Raw genomic sequence first — 6,722 nt, forward strand, 5'->3', positions numbered from 1 at the left:
GAGGATAGAGCGGTACAGAAAATGGATTGATGTATGGTTCCATGGTGTACACGTCAGTCTGTTAGTATTTACACATTGACAGTTTTGATCTAATTGAAGTGTTTACTTTCAGCTTTAATTCAAGCAGTTTCACCAAAATATGGCCTTATCCACATAGGAGGATACCCATTTTATGTAAATGATATACATCTTTTTCAGAAGCTTGACATAAAATATAATTATAACCATCATTTTTAGTACCGGTCCTTTAATGACAATCCTTTCCGATGAATAACTGCCTGAAGTCTGAATCCTGATATCATTCCCAAATTTCTCTCTGGAGATGTTCTTCAGTTGCTGCTTGTTTGTGGGTCTGTTGCCGTCTTTAGTACTGTGTACCATTTCAAGTATGCAGTTGCATTTGCACTACTATTATGTGCACTCTGAAGTGACATTCTATTTTGTAACATTCGGCTGAATTTGAACAGAAAATGGGCCTATATTCTATCAGCTGTCACATAATCAGTAAACACAATCAAGTGAACCCATTCTATTATACCATGCCCATCTATTAACAACCTCCTCCATTGTTAGACTCATGACGTGGGGTAATGTCAAGTTTATTTACCTCTATAATTTTCTCCATCATTCTGATACAAGTTGACATTGGTGTCTCTGTCTATAGAATCTGATTCCAGAATGTGGCAGGCTTTTTTTTTTTTTTTTTTCCAAAGTTTATTTTGGAGGTTATTTGTGATTGTTTACAATGGTTTACACCTTGTTATGAAACCCCTGTTACAGTGGTGCCCTGAGATACAAGTTTAATTTGTTGCTTGATCCGGCTTGTAACTCAAAGGACTCTCATCTAAAATTAGCTTTCCCCTTCGAAATGAATGGTAATGCCATTAATCCCTTCCAGCCGCCCAAAAATCCCAGCAAAAATGTTTGTAATTTGTTTTTTTAAGCAAGAAAAAAAGCACTCTATAATTATGTACGTTATAAATACAACGAGTAATGACACACATAAAGAGAATATAATTAAATGAAACAGTTTTTGACACTTTTATTTTTGCTTTAATTCAATGGACATTATTCTGCTCATTCATGTGTGTGCACCTTGGCCACCTGAGGGCAGTATAGTACAGCCATGGATATACTGTACATGGAGCCGCTCAGCTACTCAGTGAGCCTCAGTCATATTAGTTGTTTTTCGCAGAGGATAAAAAATATGTTTATGAGTATTGTTGTTTAATTTTTCTATGTATTGTATCACAGTTTGTGTTCAAAAATTCATTGCTTAAAGTGTAGTAACACTGCCACATACTGTGGGTGTTATTTGCTAGCCCATGTGTGGTGTTTCCCAATATGTTCTAGCATTAATCTCACAGAGGCTATGTGGTTGTTAGGGGGTGAATGGAGTCTTCAACTATTTCTACTACCTTGATTACAAAAAATGCTTGAGGAATATTCTCTGCCTCTGGGAACTGTTTTTTTTGTTTTTAAATTATTTGTAAAGCTCAAGAGACGCACGGGCTATTTTTAACGTGGCACAATGCGCTTATGTCACCTCCGCGAGGGAAGGAGGAGGTGGAAGCGGACACCTTCATGCCACTTCACTGCTGATATTTTTTTTCAGCGACTCGATTGCCCTAAACCCACACACTCCAGGGGACCCTCACTCGATCTGGTCCTCTCTTACTCTTCCAACCGTAAGGTCGAGTCAATGGAGCAAATCAGTGAGATTAACGTGAATGTACCTTACTAAAATAACATTAGCCCTACGGACAACTAGGTTTCTGTTCATGAATTTATGACTACCGTCAAATTTGTGGCTCGTTTATTATGATGGTGACAAGCGTCAAAGATACTGTATATCAGATCCTTGTGGTTAAAAGATCTCGGTATTAGGGGGAGGAGCTGAGTTGGTCCCGTTGTTGTTTTAGGGCACAGGTGTCAAACTCATGGCCCGGGGGCAAAATCTGTTTTATGTTTAGTTTGCCATTAAACTTCAACTGGGAGTGGTAATAAACAACTTTAAGCCTCTTTTTTTTTTTTTTTAAAGAATCTCAAGCAAACAGTATGTTTTTACCTACTGAAAACAAAACTGAAGGCAGACCAACAAGTAAGCAGTAACTTTATGTGGCTACTTTGAAGGATGGCAAAACATCTCCCAGGAGGGAACTCAGAATTTGGTGATGCCCATGGACTCAAGACTTCAGCAGTTATAGACCACAAATGACTTTCATGCAAGTATTAAAAGTATGATATACAGTACTTGACCTTCTCCACTTGGGACAGGATCTTATCCCTGCGTCTGCAGTGATAAGTGACCGAAAGAACAAGCAGGCGAAATGAGTTTCCTACGCAGTGTGTTGTTGGAGTGTGTGTTCCTCGATCGGTTTTACCTTTCCTGAGAGAAAACGAACACGCAAAATTGGTGAGTGCGGTGGTAGTTTATTAATTTGTACACAAGCTAAAATGTTTCAAGGTTACTGTGGGGCCACTAGTGTAAGCAATCTCATACTGAATACTAAATTTGTGAATACTATAAGAATTGATAACATAAGAATTCTATTGTATGGTTAATACAACAATTCATAACGTGTATTCTATTCTATGGCTATTATGACAGTGTCGGGGCTTTCCCTTTAAAGATAGTGATAGCCAGGTGAGGTGGCTCGGCATCTGGTTAAGATTTCCTCCGGGACGCCTCCCTGGTGAGGTGGCTCGGGCATCTGATTAGGATTCCTCCTGGACGCCTCCCTGATGAGGTGGCTCTGGCATGTGGTTAGGATTCCTCATGGACGCCTCCCTGGTGAAGTGGCTCCATGGGATGTCCCAGGACACGCTGGAGAGACTACGTCTCTCGGCTGGCCTGAGAGCACCTCGGGATCCCCCGGGAAGAGCTGGATGAAGTGGCTGGGCAGAGGGAAGTCCTGGCTTCCCTGCTTAAGCTGCTGCCTCTGTGACCTGACTATGGATAATCAGAAAAAAAAAATGCATGGATATTAAAAATATGGCTCTATTTACAATTTTGTGATTTGTCCAAATATTTTGAGCACTTGTATTATGTTACTTAGGTAAAATCAGTTTGTTTGTTTTTTAATGTCGCTCTAGTCTCCCCCACCCCCAACGGCACGCTCAGATTTGTCTGTCATTGCAAATAAGGGAAAGACAAAGCAAAGCATGTGCAAGTTAATTCTGAATGACTCTCAAAACTTAGCTCTTGTAACATGTCATCAAGGGCAGCAGTTTTGAATGTTGTAAAAAAACAACAACAGCCAAAGAACAGGCAGAATTCACACCAGAAGTTAATCTATTGATGTATTTTCAATTGTATTTTTTATGAATGATAAGATTTTGCATGTCCCTCTATAAAAAAGAAAGCTTTATAGAGACCACACATTTTTTTGTCGTAAAAGAAAGTACAACCTCAAACGGCCATTTAACGGCAGTGAGTTGGAGGAGGGCAATTTTAATTACTATTGCTGCTTGCCTGGGTATATGGTATAATGGTTTCCAGCTGAGGGCACAAGCTTTGGTTTGTGTCAGCTGTTTTGCAAGTGGCCACAAGTGCATGCCCCCGCAGCGCCATGTCTTGAAGCTACATGCGAAAAGTGCTGCTACTTTTTCTAAATACAATTGGCATTCACAGCTAATCGTTCGACTCTTTTATCCTCAACTAAATTCTGCCTGACTGCAGGAAGGCCAGGCGAGGGTTGTGGTGCAGCAGAGATAGCACCCTGACATGTTTCCCAGGCCCTTGTCCTTGTCTGTGCTCAGGACTGATAGCTGGGATTGGTTGTGGGACACATTCATCTTCAACGTCTAGTTTTTATATCCACTTTTTATCAGCACTCAGACACTCCTCTTACAGGCAAAGTCAGAAAAAGCCCGGTCACCCCAAGGCATTGTCTACTTGACCTCCTTTTATTTTTGTTTTAGATAGGAAAAGTTTTTTTTTTTTGGGTAAGGGACTACCAAACTTGCCTCCCTGACTATAAATGAATGGGACAAGATTGGAACGCACATCAGATAACATTGACATGTCTCTTTCTTTACATTCCCATGAGTTGTCTTTTACGCCCTATCAAAAGATACAGTTCTTTTATGAAAGGGAAAGTCTCTTTGATTCCAACACCACCCCCCCATCTTCTTTAGGGACTGGGAAACTCAGAGGTAGGTTATCACCTTATAGAAGTAAATGAGGGATTAAATATTAATCATCTTTATTATAGCCAGAAACTCCAATGAAGGCATTGGTGACTGAAGTAATTTAACAGTTTTTGCATTTCAGTCAGTTCTTATTTCAAAGACTTGCAAACTCATGAAGAAATCACTCTTCTTAACACCAAAAGAAAAGCTAAAGTTTTGCATATCACAAACAAGCTTTTGTGAAATTGACAACCTTTCTGCAAGAAGTTGCAGTGGATGTGTTTTATATACTGGATAAGGTACTTAACCCGGGAAGGGATTTTATGGAGATAACGATGTCCAGACCACATTTTCACATTTCGAGATAAGAGGCAGCTGTCTTTTTTGCAGATCTTGTATTCATCCTCTTATGATACAAATAAAAGACTTTCCACCAATCTAATTCGCTATATCGGATCAGACGATATTTTCTATTAAATGCAAATTTTGTGATTCGTTGTAATGTCTTAATTCGTGGATCATTGATCGGATCCGCAAATTAATACATTATCGCTGACACAGTCTCGTTTACTCTATAGGGATGTTCCGCGCTGCCATCTTGTATGTTTATTTTTAGAACTGTCCTGTGTCTTGTGACTACATCAGATGGGCAGCTCCAAAGCTGTGACTGGCGCACCAAAACACGATGACACTTTACGGCACTGTGTCGTTACTGTTGTAACCAGTGGCGGGCGGTACATTTCGGACGTGGGCCTTCACTCTGCAGCCAAGCCCACTTCCCCACGTTGATGGATTTACTTCAATGGGGAAAAAGTTCCGTCAGAACACCCCACCCCCGCACAAAAACAACCCTCCTACCCCGTTGACGAATGAGAAAGTTCGTTCAGTACCAAAGACCCTCGTTGACGAATGTACTTGGATGGGGAAAACTTACATACAATCAAAAATTGTGGCTGGTGGCCAAACCAGTTCATGTCCAGCCCTATTTGTCATCCATTACAACATTCAACACTGTCACAAGCCTACTGTTTATAATTGTTATGATGTCATTGGTTAAAATTTTATAAAACGGCACCAGACGCCGGCATTAGCGGCAGTGCCCGGGAGACTTGCGACACTGCTGTCGGAATCCTTTTCAAAAGCAGCTCATTAGATGAAAGCGAATCTGCACACTTTCAATCTGACACGATCGCAGTTCCTACTGATACATTTTTAATAAACCAAGTTTACTCAAGTCAAGTGTGCTGTTTTAGCAGGCGAAAGTGCTACTGTGATTCTGACACCAAATCTCTACAGTACAGCAGTTCACAATCATTATTTATCTAATAACATGACAAAAAAGACTCAATAAAACACATCATACTCACCAGAGATGTGTATTATTTATAGACAAACTCCATCCTCTTTTGCTAGCTGTAGATGTTGGGTCCGAGCCAGCTACGTTGTTGAAGTGGCGAATAAACCCTTTACAGGGTTGAAACATGCCAGCCAGCGACAAGCATTGTGACTTATTGTCACATAATGCAGAGAAATTCCCCTCGAGTATCTCGAAAAACCTAACATTGCCGGAGGCCTGCTCACTGGCACTGTTTATTGAATTTGAAATCCGACTGGTTCAGATTAGTTAGGTTAGATTAGTTAAAAAAAAAAAAAAAAAAAGAACCAGACATTTCTTTTGTGTCTATTTGGCATCGGCCAGCAATCTTGAATCTGAAGGCCCTTGGAAGATTACATTCATATGGCAACACACAAAGAAGCTAAATCTGGACCCAAAAAAAAAACAACAACAAAAAAACTAACGATAACCCCAAATGACTGGAGGCTGCTTAGCCAAGAAGACACACGCTATGAAATGAATACAAGAGGCTGTTGGAAATAAATTCATGAAATTTTATGTACAGTAAGTTGTAAATGCAGGTCAGGGTTAGGTCAGCAGAGAAGGGTGTGAAGACCCCTACTGCACGCTACTGGTCTTAACACGTCAGAATACAGCATATGGCCGGTAAAATGTAAATATTTAACCAAAAAGAAAAACGGTAGCTCTGGGTAACACGGTCACTTGCAAAGGAGACAAGTCTATCTTCAAATACAAAAAAGAAAGAACAAGGGAAATAACAACAGTGAAACAGAAATGCTTAATTGTTTTGAGCCTGACGACATGGTCCCGTCTTACAACACGCTGTGCTGTGAAACACAAGCAATAATAAGACTGGCTCGTTGAAGCATAATGATAAGTGATATTTTAAGTCATTTGTTTTTGTTTCTATGCCAGTCCTTCAAAGTATGTCTTCACATGAAAACTTATCAGTGGCGCTAAAAAGTTTGTGGACCGGTAACTTTTTAATTTTTTTATTTTATATTGCGCACTGTTGCAATGTCAGGGCAAAGTAAATATTTAAATAATTTTGTAATTGATTGATTCTTTGAAAAATAAATATTAATTTGTGCAATTGCAATACCTTGATTTTAGTGAGGTTAGTACACAGTCATAGCCATGACTAAATTGTACTAATACTTACGACATATAAAGTACAATCCGTCCATCCATCCATCCATCTTCTACCGCTTATCCGAGGTCGGGTCGCGGG

The sequence above is a fragment of the Phyllopteryx taeniolatus genome, chromosome 1, assembly GCF_024500385.1.
Source record: "Phyllopteryx taeniolatus isolate TA_2022b chromosome 1, UOR_Ptae_1.2, whole genome shotgun sequence".
In the NCBI taxonomy this organism is placed as follows: Eukaryota; Metazoa; Chordata; class Actinopteri; order Syngnathiformes; family Syngnathidae; genus Phyllopteryx; species Phyllopteryx taeniolatus.